Here is a 21193-nt window from a genome sequence, read left to right as displayed (position 1 = left end):
TGCCAGCCTCAGCCACCCCAGCTGAGCTCCCACACCACTCCAGGACTCAGCAGTGACCTGCCAGTCTCAGCCACCCCAGCACAGCTCCCAGCCCAGGGCTGTCCCACACCACTCCAGAACTCAGCCCACCACGAGGAGCAGCGTCAGGAATTCCAGACGAGCGGCTCGTTCTGGCACCAGGACAATGCCATAAACACACATTTCAAAGCCTCTCTCCTCAGGTTCCTCTCCCATTCATTGGACACTTGCCAGGAGAAGTAAAAATGTTCCCCAGGGCTGAGCTCTCTGAAGGCATCAGGGGCTGAGCTCCTGTGCTGATGGATCTTACAGATCTCAGTGAGGAGGATGACACTAATTCTGAATTCCATGTTAGATTTATGGGAAACAAGGTTGATAATTTTTTTTTAATTTATTAGATACAATTAGTGCTCCAAAACAGTGATTGGAGATTTCTTAAAAGGGAGGACTAAACCAAAGCCCACACTCCTGGGGAAACAAGTAACCATCAGTCAGCTGTGAAAGGAAACCTGCTCTTTCTTTCAGATTAGCTACTGTCTCGTGGTACATAATTAATATTGATTTGAAGGCAGCTGCCCAAGGGACCCAGAACAAGTGAGTGCAGCACGTGCTGACACATGGAATATCATAATGGCCAGTCTGCAGCACCACTGGAATGAATATCCATCAGGAGGAAGGGTTTCCCCTCAGCCTTCCAAAGGGTGGAATTCTAATGTGACCAGATTCCAGACACTGGAAAATGGAAAGGACATTTGGGGAAACTGCAAAGTACTGATCTATTTTTTTTCAATTGCTTTAATCAGTTTTTCTTTGCCAGCCCAGACTGAGAGTCTCAGGGAAGGAAATCCTTGGTGAAGTCAGTGCACTCCTGGGTGGGGTTTGTGTCCTATTCCATGGGCAGAGACCTCCCAGTGCCATCAGGGGAGGAGGGTGAGGGGTCAGGCTGTAACCCAGGATTTGGGCAACCTAAACTTCACTTCTGGCCCTGCCACAGACTTTCTGTGAGACACAGGGTAAGACTCCATCCCTTTGGGGCTTACTTTTCTCTCTGTGAAATGGGGGTGACAGGATCACACCTCAGAGGCACAGAAAGGATAAAACTGGAAGAGTTGGGGAAAATGAGGCCTCTGATAGCAGAGGGATTGACCAAAGGGTTAGAAGAACACAACCTTCTGCAGCCAGTGCTGACACATTTGCTCTCAGAAATGCAGTGGAGGGATCAAACTTCAGCACACTGAGTGCTTTTAACCAGTGTTTTATTCATAAATACAAACAGTGATTTTCTCAGAGGTAGAAACACGGGGGGTGGAAAAAAGGGTTATCAATTGTCCTCATGAAGTGTCCTCCCTCAGAGCCACACCAGAGTGGTGAGAGGAAGGAGGGAGCCCTCCTTGCTGCCTCTGTTCCTCCTTCCCTCTCCAGCTGGAGGGTTCAGGGAAAGGGGAGGAACATGTTGGGTTGAGAAGAGCCTGAAGTGATAATTAAAAATGGCTTGCACAAGGAAAGCAGCTGCTGTGAGGGACTTGTTTCCACCTTACACTGAGCTTTGCCTCACCCTCTGATGGCTGTGCAAGGGTCACAGCTCAGGGCAATTCCTGCCCTGGCAACTCTGCCACACCAGAACATCAATCCCTGACATGCAACTGCTCTGAGGATGCAGGAGAGGTGACTAAAGCAGAGAGGAACGTCACACCATGGGGTAAAACCTGTGCTCATGGCCAGGACAGGAGCTGGAAAGATTCCCTGGGTTTCCATAGAACATCCCATTTCCCTCCACACAATCCTATCTCAGGAAACAAACACAACAAAACACAATCTATTAATTCTGGGCTCTCAGACTAAAGAAGGAAACGACAAGTTATATTAAGAAAAAGAGGGTGGCACTTTAAAAAAGGAAAAGCCAGGATGTCCCCAGTCCCTAACAGCAGATACATGTGTCCCCTTTGGTGCAAAACTGAAACAATTTGAGAATGAAACCTTTTCCTTCAACTAATCTTTAAATAAGAATGCTGAATGACAGAGTCATCTCAATTAAAAAAATAAGCATTAATCACAGACATTATTAACATATTTCAATAAGATTATTTAATCTCCTTAAACTGTTTGTTTTCAAGTCTGAAAGAGTTTAAAGCTCACTGTGGCTGAATTCACCAGCACAGAAGGTCTTGGGCATCGTTGGAAATAACACATTGTTTGCATTTTTCATAAAGACATCAAGTGTATTCCATCCCTCTGAAACACGATCCCCCCCGGGAATTACAGATGAGCAAAACCAGAACAAGTGGAAGTTTAATTTTTTTTTTAAATGCCAAGAAGCCAATGGGTTAAGCTCTCAATTTATCTTTGTTTCTCCAAAGATACAACAGTCACACAGAGACATAGGAGCGAGACCACACCTGGGTTTCTTTAGCAGTGCCCTGCTGGAAATGTGTGTCAGATCCCAGAGCACATTCCTGCACTCTCTGATTAACCTTTAAGGAGATTAGGTTGGGAAGGCTCTGGGAGTGACATTCACCCTGAATTGAGGGTGTTCAGGCTGCAAAGTCTGCCCTTGGAGTGTGTTTCCAACACAGCCTGAGTCAGGCACGGAGGGAGCGTCCCTGGGGAACAGGATCTGAGCCAAGCGCTGGGAACGGGCCAGGAGTGCTCTGATGCTCAGACAGGAGTAAATTCAGTGCTCCACGGGAAAGGGGGAAAGGACAGGTGGCACAAAGTGACCCTTCTAAGGAGATCAGGGATGAGCAGATGAGCTGCCAGTGAGGAAAAGCTGAGCAGAACCTGCTCACTCTGCAGGCAGGTCCCGCCTGCCCCTTACCCCACACACCCCAGACATCTCCAACAGGTTCTGCCACCTCTGCTGGGCCTGGCAGTGCCCCAGCCCGTTCCCCTGGCAGGGTTTGCTCCCTGGCTCCGTGTCAGCTGGGGCAGCTCCAGCCTTGTTTCATTGAGGTTTATCTCAGACTGGAGCAGCAGTCAGAGGCTGCCCGAGCCTGGGAACGAGGCCAGAGCTGGCAAGACAAAGAGCCTGGTCCAGCACAATGCTAATAAATGATTACACCCTCCTTTTACAGAACATCAATGCACTTGACTCGGGGCACAGGATTCCTTTTCCAAATACACGGGAGGAGGTTAGAAAAACCCCCACCCCCATTGCAGAGCAGCTGCACCAGAGCTGCCCAAAGGTGTTTTCCTGCTGTGCACCGAAAGGCTCCCTCATCCCACCCTGGTGGGAGCAGGGAAGGCAGTGGTGGGACCATACAAAGGTGAATGTAATCGGGGCTTTGGGAGGAGAAGTGTCAGGAGCACAGGACAAAGGCCTTGCCACGCTCCCTGATGCTCAGCATGAGCATTCAGCACCAGAAGGTGATCCCCCAACACCCAGCCTGTTATTCTGCCCAAGCACTGTCAGGGGCTGCTGTGCCACCTCAGCACTCTGACCTGGCGCTTTGCCCGAGCCACGCGTTGTTTCCTTTCCATCCTCGCTGCAAACCGATGCAGAGCCGCTCTCAGGACACCAGCCCGGCTCTCACTCCTGGGACCAGCAGCCCTGGGGACACAAACCCTCAGCAGCTCTGGGCCCTCCGAGCCTTGAGAGAGCATTCCATGTTGTGGAGCACCATCTGGTGGCACCTTGGCCACGGGCAGCCACCTCCACCTGAGGATGCTCCCAAAGAGGACACGAGCTGTGATGGCAGAGCCTGGCCTGGGCTCTCGAGGCTGGCTGGGAGCTGATGGTGCTCCTGCACTGTCTGAACCAGCTCCACCTTTAGTTCAGGTTTATTCCAGCAGCTCAAAGTGCATCAGCTGAGGGTCAGCACTGAGCAGTCCAGGCTCACACATGGAATGCAGGATGCCCTCCTGAGAACGAGGAGTTCCCCCAAAGGACTTCAGGCCTCTTAGGACAGCCATAGGTTCAATAATGGCATCTCCATCCCTGTGTATAATTTCTGTTCCTTCTTGATGAAAGCCATGAAAAGTACAAGGGAAATCACACACTTCACTACATTAAATTCTAAGTACTACTTTGAGAGAAGCTTTTTCTGTTAGAGGCCATGGGTATTTCTTGTGGCAGCCAGAATGATTCCCTGTCTTCAATCACTGCAAACCCTGGGATCACAAACAGTTGTTGACCAGTTACCAAACAGAAGGTTTCACACTCCTGTGACCACGACAAGGTTTGGTTTAAAGGTGCAAACACTGAACTCCTGTAACAGGGTGTGACTCTCCAGGATCTGCAGAGTCCCAGTTCCATTTTCCATACTGCTCCACACTTCACTCCTGCCCTTGGCATACAGGGAGCTGGCACCAACTGTCCATGCCTTTCCCAGGGGTCTGGGAACTGCACATGGGAGCACATGATTAATCCCTAAAGCATCTGACACTCAGGACCATCTGGGATTTCCACAGTGCAGACCTTTCCTCCCAGCCAAACCATGGAACTCAGCTTTGCCAGGTGAGAAGAGAATCAGCAGGGACAGCAAGTCCCTCCCAGACTCACTCCTGGATTTGGGGGAGTTGTGGGGGTTTGGCTCATTAGAAAGGTTTTAGATCAAGTAAATATTTGGAATTTACAGCCCTTCTTCCCTTGTCGAGTGACTTCTCAATACATGGGCTTTCTGAAGTTGTTTCTGTCAACATCAAGGATTTCTGTTTTTTTTCTTTTTTTAATAAATTCCAAAAATCCTTGAAAAACACTAAGACAAAGGCATGACTCACATTCAGAATTTCCTGTTGATTTTTTTTTAAATGACCAGGATGTCATTGGACAGCTTGTCCTAAAATAAACTGATTACAATGATTTTGAAAGAGCTTTAAAGCAGCAATTCTGCCATAGGAGCCCCTTTCCCCAGCAGGGCTGGGAGCGGAGCCCCAGGGGAATCACTGGGACTCTTGAAGGTACAAGACTCTCAGAAATGGGATTTCAAGGTCCAGTTCTCACTGAAGACTGACAAAGTGTTCCTGGAAATTGAGAACCAACAGAAAAACCAAACCCATCTCCAAAATGAGAAATGCAGGTCCAGGTCTGTCCTCCTGGGAAGTACCAAGGCAGGGTGGGAGGGTCAGAGGGACACCAAGGGGTGATAAAAGCTTCTCTTTCCCTGGAACAGGAGCTGGGAATGGGGAGCAATGCCCAGCCTGGGCCCCTTCACCAGGTCAGAGACACAGCCACAGCTCTGCTCTCTCTGCTGGGCTGCCAGGGCAGGGCAGGGGAAGAGAAAGGGGAGGGAGGCACAGCAGCAAAATGTTCAACAGGGAGGAAGTGGTTTGGGATGGCACTTGGAAGTGCTCCAGGAGCACGTGCCTGACACAGCTCTGCTGGACCTTCCAGAACATTAACTGGGGAGGGGAGTTCTTGCTTTTTCTCAGGCTCTCACATTCATCCCAAGCATTTCTCTCAGGCTCTCACATTCACCCCAAGCATTTCTTTCTTGGAGAAATGTTCTGTCTGTTCATTATTTGAGGGGCACTTGTGCAGCCCAGAAAGCCTCAATGTGCTCCATAAATGCACTCAGGTCACACTCATGACCTGTTGGTTATTTCATCAGCTTTATGCAGCTCCAAAGGGGAAGAGGCCATGGCAAACTCCATAAAAACTCAAGATCCTGTGGAAGAGGGGGAGTGGGGAGAGAAGGAGGCAACAAACCAGCCTTAGGAAAGCACCGGGGTAAAGAACACAAAAGCACATCCTGCAAGTCAGTTCTGGTGAGGCCCAAGGGCAGCAGGTGAGCTGTGCCTTGGACACACACAGAGGGTTTGCAACTGCAGAGCAAAGCCTGGGGACAAATGCCACTCTCAGCCTGTGCCCTGGGGCATCCTGGGCTGGTGTTCAGCTGCTCCAGAACACGGGGCACCCACAGGCAGCAGCAGCCTCGGTCAGAGACAGCAACAAACCGGGTGGGAGGTGGGAAAGCTGCACTTTGGGAGCACAGCCTGGCTGAGTCATCCCCAAAAAGAACCTCCCAAAGGCTCCCAGCTGAGGAGCAGCCAGCCAAGAGCCTCCTGCTAGGCAGAAATTTAGTATACAAGGAATAGAAGTTTGTTATGGAGTTACATACGGCACCACATCTGCAAATATTTTACATTTTCGAATGTTTGGACAATCCCAGAAATACAAACTCCTCCAGCCTCCCTGTAAATGTTCTGAACACATTTTATAGCAGCAACAGAGGCAGAAAAGCAGCTTGCTCCAAAGCCAGACACTCAGTAGCAGTTTTGAAGAGATGCAGAGCTCAAAAATATTGCAGAAGGTTTAAGAATGCTCATTTCATGGCACACACAGATTTACTCCATCAGCATTCACCTCCATTTTGATTCAGATTATTTGGGGATTATTATATATTTTTTACTTAAAATTCCAACACATATTTGTGGAAAGGAGATTGGTGGCAGCACCACCTTTACACCAGGAATGATAAAGCAAATAAAAGAGAAACTTTTAGTTATTTTTAGTACTTATTATTTCTGCATCTGTCTCATTGTATTAATGAATGTTGACAATGAATGTTATACTGACAAAACCAAGGACTATGTGGAGGATTAATAATGAAACATCCAGAGCAAAGGTGCCTTTAGAAATCCTGATTTAACTCTCCTTACTTATAAATTCCCAGTCTGTCACTCAGGACACAGGATCACCATTGGGCAGTTTAGTTGCTGAACCAAGTACTGCAAATACCAAAGAAAGAGAAAGTAAAAAGTTTAAGAGCATCTCACGGGCTCTAATCTGTTCCCAGGAAATTATTTCTGGCCAGTAAATAAATCAACAAAAATTAAAGAATAGCTGATAAAGAAGAGGAAAAGACAGTAAAAGAGTGACTGCAGGCTCTGCTCAGGAGCTCCTGGTTTCTGCCACACAAACTCCAGATGGACAAGGCTCAGCTTTGGGTCTCCTGGTGAAGCCAAAGCTCAGCCCAGGCCTGGGCACTCCCTGCTGGGTCTGACACCTGCGGGGCTCAGCTCCCTCACCCCAGTGAACAGGCACTGGTACCTCAGGAACAGCCAACAACTCCCAGGTGGTGCTGTCACTGCAGGCAGAGGTGCTGGGGCTGCAGAGGGACCTGCCCTCCCTTCCCCTTCCCCTTCCCCAGCACTGGGAGCACAGATGGCCAAACCCAGGCGTGGTTTCAGCCACTCCCAACCCCTGCCCATGGATGGAACCCAGGGTTTGTGTGTTTGTAGAGGACACAGGAACTGATACAACACATCTGCTCCCACAACACTGGGCCTTTCATCTGCTGCAGTTTTGGCTTCTCGGAGAGGAAGTAATTGGCTGTTAATGACGGGGCTGAGCGCTGGTCCCATCACAGCCCGTGTTTGCAGGCATGAGTCAGGCAGCATCATTTCTCAGCAGCTGTCAGCAGCAAGGGCTCAGCACTTACAAGAAACTATTATAATGTTAGAGCAGCAGAGGATGAAGACAAATGCTGTGCACAGCTGAGAAAGCAGCAAACTAAATATTTTCTTAAAGCCTTTATTCGATGGAGAATCAACTTGAAGCACGCTGTTCCTCAGGAGAGATAAACAACAACCCTGCCAGCGTGGCTCCCCAGCCCATGAAACTGAAACCCAAACTCTTCAGATGTCCTCCCCAGAGCTGCATGAAAAATGAAAGCCCTTCTCTCATTAATAGCTGGAAATCTTAAACTCGTCCTTAATACTCCCCAGCCTGTCTCTGTTCCTGTGTCTTTCTTGTCTTAGGCTGAAATTGTTTGCTCCTTGGGGAAGACATTTTGATTTGTTATCTTCATATAGGCCCTGGGAGATCTGGCCCAAATCCAGCCCTAAAGGATTTAAAAGCAGGAAAACAATCATTCTGATCAGATCAGAAGTCCACACAGAGCAGCATCCTGTCTCCAGTAGCAAATGCTTTGGGGGAGAACACGCAGATCTCAGAGCGTGTGTGGACTGAGGCTCTTCCTGCCTGCATTTTCCCTGCAGCTCAGTGAGGAACAAACAACGAGGGATAACTTGGCCTGGTGGTCCTGGTGGAGAGCAGAGACATACCAATGGCATTTGTTGTGCAGGCCCTGCTGTCTGTGCTGTCAGAGGCAGCTCTGGCCAGCAGGGCAGAGGTTGTCCCATGCAGGGGTAACTCACTCCTCATGCAGATCTCACCCCTCAGGCAGCCCCAGCCCATCTTACAGCCCTAAACTGAAATCACTTCAGGTGGAAATCATAGAATGGATTGGGTTGGAAAAGACCTCTGAGATCAGCAAGTCCAACCCTTGATCCAACTCCACTGTGATCACCAGCCCAGGGCACGGAGTGTGGTGGATTCTCACTCAGTGCCACATCCATAGAATCACAGAATGGATTGGGTTGGAAAAGACCTCTGAGATCATCAAGTCCAACCCTTGATCCAACCCTACTGTGATCACCAGCCCAGGGCACTCTGTGCCCTGGGCTGGTGATCACAGTGGGGTTGGATCAAGACATGGTGGATTCTCACTCAGTGCCACATTCATAAAATCACAGAATTGGGTTGGAAAAGACCTCTGAGATCATCAAGTCCAACCCTTGGTCCAACTCCAGTCCCTTTACCAGATCATGGCACTCAGTGCCACGGCCATGCTCAGGTTAAAAACCTCCAGGGATGGGGAATCCACCCCCTCTCTGGGCAGCCCTTTCCAATGTCTGAGCACTCTCTCTGTGAAGAATTTTTTTCTGATCTCCAAGTTAAATTTCCCCTGGCAGAGCTTGAGCCCATCGTGCCCCCTATTGCTGAGTGCCTGTTGGGCTGTGGACTGGCCCAGGTAAGGAATGGCCTCCACAGCTGCCCCTGATGTTGGGAGAGCAGGAGTGTCCCATCAGCCATCCCCAGGAAATCTGCCCAGACACATCACACAAACACTTTGATCCCTCTAAACAAAGGCTGTTCTTGGAAAAAACTTCTCCTGGAAGCCAAACATGAGTGCTCTGTGGGCATTGCCAGGGAGAGCTGCACACAAATGGTCTGTCATAACCTCAGGCCTGGACAGGGTTTCCACAGCAGGAATAAGTTCTACAGGAGCTCCAGAGAGCTCTTTGCTCCTCAGCAACAACCCCCAAACCTCCTGTTTGCCAGAGAGAGCACCATGAGGAAGAAGATGGTTTAATGGACAGCACCTCTGCCCCAACTTAGTCACCAGCCACAGGGATAAACAAGGTGGCCCAGAGACAACACACACTGGAGGAGCCAGGACTTTATATATAAGAAATTAAAATACTTTTATATGGGCTGCAGCCTTTTTGGTGTGGTTTTGCATACGCAGTTCCCTTCCGGATAATTGGTGCTGGGGAAGAGTCTGGGTTGCAAGAGGCAGGAAAAATTAAGGCTTCATGTTGTTTGTGGGCTAAACCAAAATACCAGGACTTGTATGTAAAACACAAGTGAGAAGAAAGGAAAAACAATGTTATAAAAATCCCTCAAAGGAGCTTCAAGAGAGCTGACAGATAACGACATCTCTAACCTACACCCACAAAGTAGGGCCTGAGCCTTTTTCCCACTGAATTCCTGAGACTCTGGAGGAGAAACTGAGCAAAATGTTTGTCAATACCCAGACAACTATCAATTTAGGATTATTTATTTCAGGAAAATGGGAGCTTTAGGAATTTGAGATGATGATATACTGCCCTCAAAAGTCTGATTTTCACATCATAGAGAAATGCAAAACATTTCCTTATTGCCATGAAAACTGGCTCTCCCTGGGATTAGAAACAAAACCCAACACTTTTATTGATGGGGAAGTGACTGCCAGAGAGAACTAATCCTTTGCCCAAGAACTAGAAAGTGAATATTAATAATAATTTTTTAAATATCTTTGAATGCTGCAGAGGGGCAGAGCTGTGCTGAGGGTACCACGTGTTGGGGTGTGGACAACACTCAGGATCATGGTTGGGTCTGTAGCTTAGATTTTGTCTCTTCCTTCCATGGTGAGCAGCAAAACCTGGAGGTGCTCTCAGCCCCAGAGAGCCACAGCTCATCATCCAACACCACCTGACTGAGCTGCATGGGATGGTGACCAGTCCCTGCTTCATAAATCTTGGTGTAATTTTCCATGTTGGGTAATTATTGACTCCAGAACCAGTCCCAGTCCCTCAGCGCCACGTCAGGTCCCTGAGTCTGGCCAAGCTCCCACCACAGACACAGAGAGCAGTGGGAAAACCACCTCAAAGCCCCACATCTTCACACCTGCTCAGCACTCCCAATCCCAAGATAAACTGGTGCTGGCCCTGTTGCCAATGTTAACAGAAGCTATTCAAAGAAAAACAGAAGGTAAATCCTGACTCTGGACGTTTGGAGGGCACCAGCCTCAGTTCCTGCAAGTCTTGCATAGAAGACACACAGTTCTGATGATGGGTGAGATCTGCAGACTGAGAATTCAGCCTGTAACAAACATGTCACAGACCTGACAGCAAAAGCACCCCAGAGCTCAGGATGGTGTTACCTTGCTGATCAAAAGCTGATCTCGGGAAGTGCTCCAAAATCCACACAGTTCTCCAGGTTGTCTCCAGAATTCCTGGACCTTACAGGCACCCAGAGCAGGGGGAGCCACCCCAAACCTGCCACCCACACAAGTGTTTCCTTGTGTCCCCTGCTGAAACCCAGTCAGCTCGTTTAGAGTGTGCAGGTGGTGCCTATAGAACACTGACAATGCCCAGATTGGCATCACCTGTGAGGAGCTGGTGCCCAGCTGCTCCCCCAAGGGTGACACTCCAAAGCACGTGCTGCAGGCCATGCTCAGAGTAAGACTAAGTGCTGTTGTGCAGCCAGGAAAGCACAGCTGCACGTGGCTGCTGTCTGTGGGTCTGTGCTGCTGCTCTTCTCCTCAGAAGGTCCCTCCCAAACTCTGAGACATTTGGTGGCTTTGGTTCCATGACCACAACTTGTTCAACCTCATGTGACTGCAGTCACAGGGCCAAAAATCTCTCCTGGAATGGCCCTGTCTCCCAGAGCACACACCACCAGCCACAGCCTGGCCAGCAGTGCCAGGGCATTTCTGAGCCATGTGGAGTGTGGAACCTGCACCGGCCACCACCACTCACCCAGCAGGCCAGAGAGGGGTGACACACAGGCTAAAGGGCTTGTTCCCTGAGGCATTCCTTGGATAATCTCCCTGGGAAGTTGCCCCAAGCACAGCCCCCTCCAGGACTCAGAGTTCAGGTGGGAAACACACACAGTGGTTGCAGTGACCCCTCCCTGTGTGATGGGATTGCACAGAAGGTGCTCTGGGTGTCCCAGACAGGCTCAGAGGCACTGCCTGCCCATCCAACCTCCATTGCAAACCAACTTCTGGGAGAGTAACGTGGAAGATGCAGCTAAAACCAAACATCTCAGCTGGATAATCCTTAACCAATTCATCACAAAGGAAAACAGCACCTTCTGCAGAACTTGGAGGGAACGTGGACAGTTCCTCTGTGCACAGATTTGCTGGAGAGGTTTTAATAAACACAGATGTTGGGAACGGATGGCTACTGTGTAATCATGTGCAGAAAAAGCCAAGGGACAAAATAACCCTTAATGAAGCCCCACATACCATGGAATATTCCAAAACAAGGGAGGAAGGAATATGGCTGGTGTTGCAAGCAGGCAAATCACAAGAACCCAGATGCCAGTATTTATTTGGTTTAAAACATTCCTTCTTCTCCCACCCCATTTGTAAGCCCTGGAAGGCCTTGCTCAGAGCAACAGACAAGGCAGATGAAGAGTTCAAGAGACCTACGTGGCATTTCAGTCAGGTTTTTGAGTATTACACCCCATTTTAAACTGAAATACTGAGATAGGAAATGGCTCTCACTATTTCTGACATCCTTATTTAATACTTGCAAGGAGTGCACACACATCTTAATGTCAACAGGGACACAGATTCTTATTTGAGGAGCTTTAAGTAGATTTCATAGAATCCCAGAATGGTTTGAGTTTGAAGGAACCTTCCAAACCATCTCATCCCAACAAAACACCTTTCACTACCCCAGGTTGCTCCAAGCCCTGTCCAATCACCCCCTGCAATTTCCAGAAGCAACACTGGGATTCTGCTGTGGCCAGAAATAATCCTGGACTACCAAAAATGTTCACTTTTTCCACAGAAGAGAAGAGAAAAATAATTGGACACTGAAGCAAATAAGTCTGAGTTTCTGGCTTTTAACAGTTTTTAGCACAAAAATCATAATTTTTTCATTTTTCTGGGACTGATTGTATAAGATGCTGGCAGAATATCTGAGTAGCATTTTTAGGGAATTTTTCCCTTTCTTCCCTCCCTTCACTGGGGACTTTCATTCACTAATCTCAACTAAATAATCCCCAAAGAGAAAAAAATATTTTGTCAGTCCAATATCCCTGTTATGCCAGTGAACTTTGCCCAAGAATCCAAAACTCAGGCAACTTAAGAATATATTTGTAATATTCACCAAAATAATAAATTCAGCACATGACACAGGAAATAATAATCAGATGATCTCAGCCCCAGAAGTATTTCACTGCTGTGGAAATGCCAGGTTGGAGAGTTCATGTGGAAAAGGAAAAGCCTTGTAACTTCTCCAAACATCAGTCATCACTTCCAGATACCTCTAAATACAGCCATTCATTTCACACTGCAGGATATTGTATTGAAAAGCAAGGCAGGGCCAGCACAGCACCTTCTACCACTAAATATGCACTGCACAAACCTTAGCTAAGTGTGTTTTTCCTATTTGGAATAGGGCTCTTTCATTTCCAAAAAAGAGCTTCATGCTTCTTGCAGAGCAAAATATTTATAGCCACATGCAAGGGAGAAAAAAAAAAAGCTTGAAAAGGCAAATCCGAAGGTATTCCAAGATAGCTCCGTGTCAAATATAGAATGACTCATCCACCTCTTTCAATGAAAATGTTCATCCCAGATAGATCAAAGGCCCTGAGTACACCAAGCCCTTTTTGCTAAACCTGGCAGGAGAGTAAAAAGGTTTTCAATCAGCAGCCACTTGGTGGGAGGTCTGGGAACAAATGAAAGCCATAAGACGCTGGCATTGGAGAGAGCCCATCCCCTACAATGCACAATAGGGCCCATGTATATAATGCAAGCACAGTTTGCAATGACCAGAGCAACGTCTAGATGGGTGTTTTTGTGCAGCCCCTCCAGATGGATCTGATATTAACAGTTCTGTTATTTTTGCTACAGACGTTCAAAGCTCTTCCTCGCTGCCCATCGCCCACGTGCTGTCGGACACGGCTTTGAAGGGTGGGCTCTTATTGTGCCTGTACTTTGCAGCCTGGTGGGTCGTGCCAGCCCGCACAGGTCTCTGGCCCAGACCGGGATGCTCGGGGTGGGTCCCACTCCCCACCTCGGGCTCCCACCAGCCCCGCAAAGGGAGGGCTGCGGGGCCAGAAAAACCACAAAACACAGGACAGCGACACGTCAGAGCGTGATTCCAATACCCCAGACCTGCCGCAGCGGCCGCGGGCAGTGCAGGCACTCGGGGCTGAAGGTTATCCCGCACAGGGGCGTTTTGTGCCGCCTGCGGCTGCACCGCTCCCTCCGCCTGCCCCGGGGCTTCAGCTGTTCCCTGACCCCGGGACGGTCCTGTTCCCCCGGGAGGGTTCTGGCTATCACCGTTCCCCCGGGACGGTCGTGGTTCCCCCCGTTTCCCCGGGACGGTCCTGGTTCCCCCCGTTCCCCTGGGATGGTGCTGGCTATCCCCGTTTCCCCGGGCCGGTCCCATTCTCCCCGTTCCCTCGGGAGAATCCCCGTTCCCCTGGGATGGTCCCGTTTCCCCTCGTTCTCCCGGGGATGGTCCCGTTTCCCCCCGTTCCCCCGGACCGCTCCTGGTTACCCCCGTTCTCCCGGGATGCTCCCGTTTCCCCCCGTTCCCCCGGACCGGTCCTGGTTCTCCCCGTTCCCATGGGATGCTCCCGTTTCCCCCCGTTCCCCCGGACCGGTCCTGGTTCCCCCCGTTCTCCCGGGATGGTCCCTATTCCCCCTGTTCCCCCGGGAGGGTCCCGGCTATCCCCGTTCCCCCGGGCCGGTCCCGGTGCCCGCAGCGCCGATCCCACGCTGCCATCGTGCGGCCGTCCGCGATCGTGGAATCAGGGAACCATGGAATGGTTTGGGTGGGAAGGGACCTTCAGTATCATCTCGTTCCACCCCACGGGCAGGGATACCTTCCACCAGCCCAGGCTGCTCCAAACCCTGTCCAACCTGGCCTGGAACACTCCAGGGATGGGGCAGCCACAGCTGCTCTGGGAATTCCATCCCAGCTCCTCACTATCCTCACAAGGGAGGAATTCCTTCCCAAATCCCATCTACCCCTGCTCTCTGGCAGTTTAAAGCCATGATCCCCTCCAACAAGCAGAGTGTGGGCTTGGGCAGACCGACATCCTCAGGAGTGATTTCGGGCTCCCTGAGCCAGGCAGGACACAGCAGCCTCTCCTGCAAGGGCTAAATATGGATGGGCATCCCTGGGCAGAGCATGTGCCATCCCAAAGGCTCCCCACCTCTGTGCAGCAATGCCAACATCCCACATTCCTCCCACTGAATGCTTTACCTCACTGCTTGTGGGAACTGGGGAGAACAGCACCCTGTAAAGCTTCCTGAGCTCCTTCCCAATTTTCTTGGTGCTTCTGCTGCTGTTTCCCACTTCCAGCAGCAGACACAGCAGGCCAGGAGGCAGATTTGCATCCCCCAGTGTGGCTGATTCCTGGCCAGTGAGTGGCCAGAGGGAACAGGAGCACACAGGGTGGTCACATCCATCCTGGTGAAGGAAGAGCTGCCAGCCCACAGGCCCAGACTCGCTCCCACCGGGATCCTCCAAGCACCAGGAGGGGGTTGAGTTGTGTGAACAGCCTGACCAAGGCAGGGCTTACTCCAAGTGCCCCAACTGTTCCACACACAACTGGCTCAGCCTCCCATCCACAGGCACCATCTGGGCCAGAGTGCTCCAACCCTGCTCCTCCAGATGAACACAGAGGGGTTAGGAACTCATTACAGTCAGAAAAGCAAGTTTCTTGAGTTTGGGGGGTTTTTTTTGCTAAATTCTTGTAATCCTTTTTAAATATTAACTGTGCAGAATTGATGATTCCTACAGAAGGGAAAATCCTGACACTAATATACCTCTCAGTCATAAAGAATTCATGCATTCTGCCCTGTTTTAAAACTCATTAACCAAGATTCTGGAAGCAATTTTTCCACGACCCAAAGTAACAAACAGTTTGAAAATTTCTCCGGGTAACAGTTGCCTGCAAAGCACTTAAAATTTATAAACTTCTCATACAGTGTCTGCCATTTATCATTGCTAAAGTAAATGGAAGCAATGGAATCGACTATGCATCAGGAGTAATATAATGCAATATTAAAGGACACCCAGTGGAGTAGTTTAGAGGCTGAAGGAACTAAATCATAGGCTTGGTGCTGGGAAACCAGAAGGAAAATGTGCAGCACCATTTGTTGGTGTCTGTAGCTGTCACTGCTGCACAGGGTGACAGAAGTGACAGCAGTGATTCACTGTCATGAGAAAGAGAAGGGAAAGGAACAGAGGAAAGAATTCCTGAGGAGTGATCCCAAGTTGTCACACTGCCCAGCACAGCCTAAGCTACACAGAAACCTGCAGGAAGACAAGGACATGGGCTCAGGGAAAGGAGGAGTCTCACTCATGCCCTGCTCCTGGGGCTCCCAGGTGGGCAGCCTGGAGCATCCCAGCTCTTGTGGGGTGTCCCAAAACTACAGCCCAGAGAAGGACAGCAACAGGCAGGGGGGCAGTAGCCCTGGTGACTTCTGAAGGAGATTCCCACCTTCATCTCTTCTGGGTTCTCTTTTGTCATCCTCCACTGTCCTGGCACAGGTAGAAGATGCACAGGCAATGAGAAGATGCACCAAGCAGATAAAAGGACTCCCTTGCGGAGGCAGTTCTGAACTACAACAGAAGTTACACAGGATAATGATGTAAGAAATAATTCACCCTTCCCATTTCTCTGTTCTCCTTCAATAACCTGCAGATTCTGTTAATTGGGATGGTGTGGGACAGTGGGATGGATTGGGGCAGGCAGGGAGGCACAGACAGGAATCCTTCCTGGGGCAGGGCTGTGCTGCCACTGGAGAAGAGTTTGATCAGAAGGATCAGGACAAACTCTGATGGTGTCAGGGAAATTCTAAGATGAAAATGAAAAGTTTAAATTCCTGGAGTGTTTATCTTCATTTGTATATATTTGGCTCCTAAAATGGACTTGTACACAGTACCACCCCCAGCTGAATGATGAGTGGATTTATGAAAGCTGAAGCCACATGAACTTCATCTCAAAAGTCTCAAAATACGACTTAATATCAAAAGAGATCTCATTTTTTCTGGTATGATGGTCAAACAGTTCTATGGCTCTCCTGGGATAACTATATATATTATTAGCAAGTGAGTAGCTTTTGAAGACATGAAATTGATATTCAGAGTGCTCACTTTTCAGGTTTTTAATAAGAAGTTTCTCACCATCACAACTATAGAAGTCAGGAAGAAAATAGGTAAAGCAGCCTAATGGCCCCAAAACACAAGGGAAATGATGAATTTTGAAAGTACTTTATCTGCTTTATGGTCTTTAAGAAAATCTCCTGGCTTTGGAGAGCATTTTTGCCTTTTTAAGGCTGCCCCTTGGGTCCATAATGCTGCTCTTCAGAGCCACTCCCCCAAAATCTTTGCAGGAAACCTCTGGGGCCAACACAGGGAGCCGAGGAGGCAGCAGGATGCCCATGGGCACAACTGCCCCCAGCTGCCCTGCCTGGGTGTTTCCATGGCACAATCCCCTTTCTGTGGGAAACCAGCCCTGCCTTATCAGCTCCCCAACAACAGGGGTCACACCCTGCAGAGCTGCCCCAAGGACAAGTGGGGATTCCACATGGCTAGCAGGAGGAATTCCACAGGAGGGCAGGGAATCTTGGCTTCCAATGGCAGCTCTGCCTCGCTGGGGTGGGGGCTCCAACGGGAAGTTCCCAGGAAGGGAAGGATGAACCTGCCAAGGGGACATCACCCCTCTCAGAGAATGCTCAGGGCAGTCTCCCACCAGTAGGAAACTTGAGCTGGGTGCATGTGGCACACCCCAAATGCAGTCTGGAAGGAAGGGAAGACCAGACCATCACTGGTTTCCCATTCCCAGCTCTGCCTGGTCATCCCATCTCCTGCTCCACAAAGCACCACTGCCTGGTCCTGCCACAGAGACACCACCCTGTCCTGTGTGGAGAGCTCAGGGAATGGCAAATGAGGTTCTGAGCTTCCTGAGGATGCTCTGGGAAAGCGTTAAAAGGAGGATATTTTCATATTCTAACTATATTCAGTGAAGTGTAAAACTCCAGTCCCCACGGCTCCAATTTCCAAATGCCCAGCCCCTGCAGGACACACACACACACACTTGAGAAACAAAACACCATAAAAAGATCAAAGACCCCTCTGGGAATACATTCCCTGCACTCTTCAAAGCCAAATGTCCCCTCACTGTAAACTGATTCACTTCAGTGGGCAGAATCTGCTCACAAAATCAGTGGGAATAAGAGTTTGCCCATGTTAACTCAGGCCCAGAGAACCCTCTGTGTCCTCCTCTGCTCCACAGAAACCACAGCATTTGTACTAACTGTCATTTCCATGCTGCATTTGGGATTTAATGTGTTACCAGCAGCTTTTCCTCAAGTGGTTCTGCACATGGATGAGATGCAGGTTGCCCTGTCCCTGGATTTGGGAGGCAGGGAGTGCCCCCCCTGCCCAGCCCTGGGCAGGTCCAGCCCCAGTGCTGCTCCAAACTGGGAGGAATGCTCACCCAGCACACTCAGCTCCCACCCTCCTCCTCCTGACTGAACTGCTCTGGCCCTCCTGGGCTGCTTTGCACAAGAGTTTGGTGGGAAGAGGAGGGCTCTGAAATCCAAGCCCTCCTCCAACGTGCCTGTGTGTGGTCCGAGCAGGCAGCTCATGCAATGAGAAATGGGAAGCCACTAAAATGATTCTGCTTCTAAATATTTTGACCTTTATTGACATTTATAAGTAGCAGGCAGCTTAATTACCAATTAAAGGAAGTTATTAGCTACAAAAGGAGCCTGTTCTTTTTTTCCCCCTATGGCTCTTTCCCAACCCAGTGCTGTGGGATGAGATTTCTGGGGCGGGTCGAGGCAGAGGAGACCTTGGCTACTTTACATCAAATTTATACAGAAATCCTTAGAGAAGTCAAAACCCTTCAAAAAGTGGCTATTCCAGAGGCAGCCCAGCAGAACAGCAGCCTCTCCATTGCTGCTGGGGTTAAAGCCCTGTGTTACAGCCCTGTCATGTTTTCCTGCATGGAAGTGTTGCTGCTGGTTTTCTTTCAAGCACACCCATAAAAAGGCCTCTCCAAACTGGTTTTGTGGCGTTTCATGGTTGGCTTTTTTCCCCCTTTTTCTTCACAATATGCATTTAGGGCCTGGAATGAGGAGCTGAGACTATACAAGACTTGGCTGCTAATCCTGAGACGTTCTGTTAAAACAACTGGAAGTTCTACCCCAGAGATGGATGAATTCCTGCAGCAAACAAAGCAGCTCCTTGAAAATCACCTACAGCCCAACTCAGCCTCCAGGACTGCACACATTTGGGGTCCCACTGCAGCCTGAGGGTTGTTTGCTGGGTGATGGCACTCAGGAGAACATCTTAATTAAAAAATATGTATTGCAATGAGCAATGCCCTCCCATCATTTTAAGAGTGTATTTCTTTCAATAAAAATTAACTACAACACATCCCAGAACTGCAGTCTGAGCAGAGCCCTGATACTGACAGAGAGATCTGTCTTTGTACACTAAACTAGGGCTAATGTGACTTTAAAAATGGCCTCATGAAATAACTACCCAACCCTGTACACCCAGGCTGTTTTCAGTTCTATAACACATATAAATGTTGCTTTAAGAGTCTTCATATATGAAGGGAGAAGCCATGTAGGTAAGACTTGGAAACTCAAAGAAAGATACTCAAAATTTGTGTCCTCCCTGAGTGAATAACACCAAGGTATGATATCCCCAGTAGCTGGGAGGGTGGCTGAGTGATCCAGACCACAGTAATTTAGGATTTTATCAAATCTCCTCCTGCTTATATCCAGAAAAGTCCCACAGTCCTCTCCACCACCCTCAGCTTCTGATTTTCCAACAAACCTCTGGACACTCAAGCAAGATTTTTAATGTTATTTTTTTCTTTCTCTGAATTTCTACCCTGAATCCTCCCAGATTTTTCTGCTCTGTATTCTTTGCACTTTCCTTACTGAGTTGGTAACTCAATTTCAGAGTTAAAACAAAATTATTTTCTACCTATTTGAAACTTCGAGTCTGATCCTGCAATCGCTGAAGTGAAAGGCAAGCAGGACATTCTGTTCGGTGGGGACAGAACAGCCCCAGGTTCCTGGACTGTGTGTTTTCAATCAGGGAGCCCTCACATTTCAAAGGAAATCATTTGCATCACATTTGTATTCATTGCCCACCTACACAGGATGGCAAATTCGCTGAACAAAAAGGTTAAGTGTGCTGGTGTCAGGAGGGCAGAGCTGCCCCAGCTGTACCTGCCCCAGGAGTTGTGCCCAACCCTCAGAGAACCAGACCTGGCTCTGAGGGGACAGAACAGGTCAGCTGAGAGCCCTGTGTGTCACCTCCTCCCAGGAACAGGCCCAGTGCCCCAAAACCAAAGCTCAGGGGGAAGGAGGAACCAAAAGGAAGCTGCTCAGCCCATCTGACACCGTTTATGTCACTGCAGATCAACAGAGAAATGTCCCTCTGAAGGTGTTCACCGGGGAGGTGACACAGGAGTTCTCTGTGCCTGCTGCAGAAACACTCACAGGGTCTTTCCCATTCCTGTGGTCACAGAATCAGCTCATTCTGGGGCTGCTGCTGAAGAACCTGTGAAACAGGACTGAGAGGGAAAAGCTGATTTGCAGAAAGCTACAGTTTGCCACAGAGATGGATCCCTCTCCTCTGGAAAGTTTTAGGCTTGTTTGGGTGTTTCATACAACAGGACTTTTTCTTCCTCTAATGTTTGAGGTGGAATTAGATATTACCTCTGGTAAGAAAACACTCAAACCCCTGATTTCAATTCCAAGAGGATTCCCAGAGCCCCTCTGAGTCCTTTCCCACTGTCTTCCACTGCTTTCATTTACATGCACTGGGTCATTTTTCTCCTCAGCTTTCCATTTAGAGCTGAACCTAAAAGTTCATCTGCACTTGTAATTCTCTCTGTAGGTGAACAGCACCTTCTTCTCCCTGCTGGGAACCTGGTGAGGATGAGCAGAACACTGGGCACTGTTCTGGCAGCTCCTTCCCAACCAGCTGTGCCAGCAGGGCTGGACTGGGATCTCACACCCTGTGTGAACTTAGCAAATATCTGAGATCACACTCAAATGCATCTTCCTGAAGATCAATAACAAGGAAAGCTTGTGAAAATATCAGCCAAAGCAGCTTCAAAGATCACAGATCACAGAATCACAGACTATTCAGAGTTGGAAGGGACCCACAAGGATCATCGAGTCCAACACTCAAGTCAATGGCCCACACAGGGGATTGAACCCATGACCTTGGCATTATACAACCAAGTTTTAACCAACTGAGCTGATCTCAGGGATGTGGGAAAGCAAATCAAACTCAACCTACAACAGTGAACAAAACCAGTAGGAACAAAACCTTTGCCTGGATTTTGCCAACCTTGGACAATTCAGAGAATCACCTCACTCCATGTTCACAGCCTGGCAGGAATGAGGCAGCTCCCTGCCCTGGGAACTGGGCAGTGGGCTCTGGGAGGAAGGAAATTGCTGCCACATGCAGTAAATAAAAAGGTTTTCTTAAAAAAAAATACACACATAGTTGTGCTGCAGAATCATTCCATTCAGCCTGGCCTGAAACACAGGCAGCTACAAACCCATCATTCATCTCCAACATAAACACAGGCTGGGTTAGACTCGCAGGAACATAGGTTGGGATTTTTAGTAGATGACATAAATAAATGTATTTTTATATTTCCTGACCACATGAAGCTTGAAATCAGGAGCTCTAAAATGTGAGCCACACACTGTAAGGCTTCTAGTAGCCAATAAATCCAGACAGTCACACTGGAGCAATGTTTTCTCCTTAAAGGTACATTTTGCTGGAGTGTATATAAATACAAGGGGGCTTGTTTTTTTATGGATTTGTAATTATATGTAGCTGAACATGATCGTTCAATAAAGGTTAAAGTTCTCTTAGGAGGACAGCAAGA

This window comes from Pithys albifrons, chromosome 13 (genome assembly GCF_047495875.1).
Source record: "Pithys albifrons albifrons isolate INPA30051 chromosome 13, PitAlb_v1, whole genome shotgun sequence".
Classification (NCBI taxonomy): domain Eukaryota; kingdom Metazoa; phylum Chordata; class Aves; order Passeriformes; family Thamnophilidae; genus Pithys; species Pithys albifrons.
This window is presented reverse-complemented; position numbering follows the sequence as displayed.